The following is a 4,045-nucleotide window of genomic DNA, read 5'->3' as shown; positions in this document are numbered from 1 at the left end:
TTCTGGTGCCTTTGCCAGTGTCAGGGGCTTGTCAGGCCTGGCCCACTGCCCCTTGCAAGTGTATCTTTCAATAGTAGTAGAAAGAGTGCTGGTGCATGGATGTAAAGCCTCAGGAAATTTTCACTGGTTGGACATGGAAAAGGACTTTCTTGGAAATATCTCGCTACGTATGTAGTCAGGTCAATATACATTTTGTATCCAGCCACCTGACGCTGTAAGGGACTAATAAAAATCTTGCAGGGAAAGTATTTAAAAACCAACTGAAGCTGTTGCATGGAAGTCTTTTGAGTAACAGAGAGAAACTAGTCTTTGAGTCCTGGGTCTCGTTATTTATCCTTGTTTGATACTCCAGTCCACATGTTATGCTAGAAGATTTAGAGCAACAATGACTTCCTTGGGGGCTTTGTTACTTCTTGGCATTACTTTTATCTCTTCCCAAATCCAAAATGGATTGTCTTAGAATCTCCAAATATCTAGAGGCTATTAAGTGGTATAATTAGTATCTCACAAATCTATTCCTAGAAATATAATTAGTGTGGAAAAAAATGTATATTATTAGAAATCTTTCAGTGACTAAAAAATACCTGAATGCTTTACTTCTTGACTGTGATCAGCACAATTATTCAGGATGGTTTCCCTTCAGATGTAGAGCCGTTCTAATATACAGTTGTCCAAATGTAAACAGCAGAATTTTAATGTGAGGAACAATACAGGTATTTACATACAGCTTTCTGAAAGTCCAGACTGAAGTTTAAGTAACTTACACAAGTTCAGCCTGGGTTAGTTCCTTGTGCAGGTAGTAAGTGCTGCTCTGCAACCACTGGGGTTAGTGCATGAGCTGGCGGCACCTCCGGGTAAGAGGAGTGGGCTGTTGGGGGGCGTCTGCGACAGCCCGTCAGCAGAGAGCTGCATTCCCAACCTGTGGAAACGTTGGTGTTGGGGTCTGTTCTCGGACAATTACAAGCAAAATAGCATGTTGTGATGAAATGGGTGAACGTCAGCTCTACCACCTGCAGCGGAGTGAGTTACACCGCAAGTAAGCGATGATTTGAAGAAGAACATACTTGTGCCCGCAGGGGAAATACGGCAGCGCTGCAGCTTGGGCCCTGGTTCCTGGCCGGTGCAAGGAAAGGACTCCAGTTCGTGCTGAACCAAACATCCAGGGTGTTTCTTTTGTGTGGGGGCCAAACACAGCTGCCTGCACACCTTTGCCTTATGGAATGATTGCATAAATGCAAAGCATTTTTGTACTGCTTTTTTTCTGCAAGTGTTTCATAAATGTTAAATCCTGTTGGTGACAGTAGCAAGCGGAGCTCCGCCTCACCCGTGGTTACAGGTAAAGAAAGCCTCCAGCATCACGACACACAAACAGACCACCCCAGACGGGAGTGGTTTTACAAGCAGTGGTACGTGCTGCCTGCTGTGCTCACTGTGTGAGGCTTTTCTCAGGTTCTTGAAAAACATCTGAAAGAACAGAACAAGCCCTGAAAGCTGGTTTCATATATTCCCGTGTTGCAGAGAGCAGGTCAGCCACTTCTCTTCTCCAGGAGTTCATTCCCGGACTCGGGCATGTCCTCTTTCCTTGATTTATGTGAAAGCAAATCTCCGTTACTTTTTCCCCCTAGTTTTACCATGCAGTTTACGTCACCTGTTTTTAGTAACTCTTCTGATTTCATAATAGTCAGTACTGACTGTTAATGGAGATCAAGCTGCCTTAGAATATTCTGCAAGACCATGAGAATTCTTAAGTCTTCACGCTACTCAGTCTCTTCTGTTCTGCGTGTCCCCCCCCAACTGCATATGCATGTCCCAGTTACTGTGAGACCGTCAGTGATAACCCATAAATAATAGTTCTGCCACGTGATCCATTCCAGTTTCTACTTTTCCACTCTCAAAGTGCCTATCAAAGAGTGAGTTAAAAACACGTGAAGAGTATAGGTACCTCAACAGCACCTTTTAACTTGTTTTGTGAAAGCAGAGAAATGAGATTCTAAGTTTTAATCGTTGTGGTTTATGATGACAATGTAAGCATTGATACTGTGTTACATGATAGATTCCCTACAATACTTGGCTTCCACTGGCGGCTCTGGAGCTGCCTCTTCCCTCATGTTATATAAACACAGAAGTGATGCAAGAGCATATGGGGAATAAAAATCCTGTGGCTGGTAATGAGACAGGTGTTTACTTGTGCTCTCATCCTATTTCTGTGTTGGAGGACCGTTACGAGGGGCAGCTGTGTTGATCCCCCATGTGTGAACTTTTCCACATTATTCTAACCTTTCTAACCCTAAGGACTGTTGGAAGAGTCGTCATTTGAAATAGGTCCTTCTTCTGTATCAGTGATGTAAGAGCCCAAAGCAGACAGCAGCTGCTGAGACTGCTTCCATCTGAGGTATGGAGAGGTTAAAAATAATATGCTGCAATTTCAGATCTTCTCAGACTCAATACCGTAATCTCCAGTAATGTACATACTGCCATGATCTACAGGAGTAAGACAATTTCACATGGCAATAGGTTAGATAGAGGTGGAAGTATTAACTTCTATTTTTTGTAAATGCTTTAATTTACAGTCTTGCGAAGGAAGATCTTTTTTTTGATTTTGCAGCATCTTTTTTGTACCAAATAAAGCCAGATAATTGTGTATCATTAAGATCGTAGCTCTGCTCTTTGAATGGAGAGTTTGAATACTTACATTTCAGGAAATCAATGCAGCCATGTACATACACAAAATAGTTGACAGAGGTCTAATCATCACAGCATTTTAATAGATTTCTGGAGTTTTCTGTAGACTTTAATTCTTTTGAAGAAAAGCTCAACTTTTTCTCTTGTGTAAGATTAAGTGCATGAGTTATGATTGACTGCAGATGTAAAATGTATAAAATGAGTTTATTGTGCTATAACAAAAGAGAAGGGAGGAAATTGGGCAGAAGGCTGAGCATTCTGGTGAGAAGAGTGAATGCTAGGAAAGCTGTATAGAAGTCTTAATGCTTTGTGAATTCAGGGCAACTAGCTTATTGTGCAACATTTTTCTAAGGACATGTTCTGCTTTACCTTGATGCCGAGTGTGTATTTCATAAAAGAAAATTAATTTCATTTAAAAATAGTTGGATAGCAGACAGCTGTTATCACCCAACACTTACAACTGTTGTAACCTTCCTACTTTTAGCTAGTTAGTATCTTTCCTCCTGCACTTGGAACTAAAGCTTGTACTAAGCTTACGGGCCTTGTACTTGTCTCGAGAGCATTTCTCAGTTTGGCTGCTTGGAGACGATGAGATACCTTTTGAATGTTCTAGCATGTCAGTTCAAGACTTTGTGTTAGTGGTGAACGTAGTTCTCTTGGTGAGAGCCTCTTGCTCAGTGCAGGGAAAGCAAGGGAGCTAGAAGACCAGGAAGAGTCGCACAGGCCCCGTCTCTATTGGTAAGTAAGAGGGCCAGGAAATAGTCCCTCAGGCCATGAACAGGTACCCGCCACAGCCACACCACAGGGGATCTCTGTGCGGGCAGTGAAACCTGCTTTAGACTTGTCCATGTTGTCTTTCTGGGAGCGGGGCCTGGCCTGGGCAGTTCCTTGAACTGCGCCTGGGTCTGTGCTTAGGCTGGCTTCGGCAGTGTGGGCGAGCGCTAGGCCAGCGCTCGAGCTTACGTCCTCGTCCTCTTTTGATTTAGCAGCAGAGACACGGGTGTACAAGTTGTGGCATCTTGCTAGCAACGCCAGCTCCTCGACCACAGGCTGCAGAGCAAACAAATGGCTAATAGCAGTCATAAGATATCCCCCCATCCCTGTATCCCGACTGAGCTTTACTTACTCTTCCAGAAGCTAATGACCCAAAGAAAGAAGGGAGGAAACAGAGTGGCTGTCCCATGGCTATGCCTGAGTAACTCTGGGGATGGGCACGATTACTGCAGGAAAAACATCCCTTAGCTTCAGCTTGTCTCAACGGAAAACAGATTAAGCTGCAGGATGTCACACAAACTTTTTTCAGTGACTCATCTGGCACTTCCCTGGCTGAAGCACCCCTGTTCTGAAACACCTTCTGTGCATC

The sequence above is a fragment of the Leptosomus discolor genome, chromosome 6, assembly GCF_034619465.1.
Source record: "Leptosomus discolor isolate bLepDis1 chromosome 6, bLepDis1.hap2, whole genome shotgun sequence".
Classification (NCBI taxonomy): domain Eukaryota; kingdom Metazoa; phylum Chordata; class Aves; order Leptosomiformes; family Leptosomidae; genus Leptosomus; species Leptosomus discolor.
Note: the sequence above shows the minus strand (reverse complement) of the source record.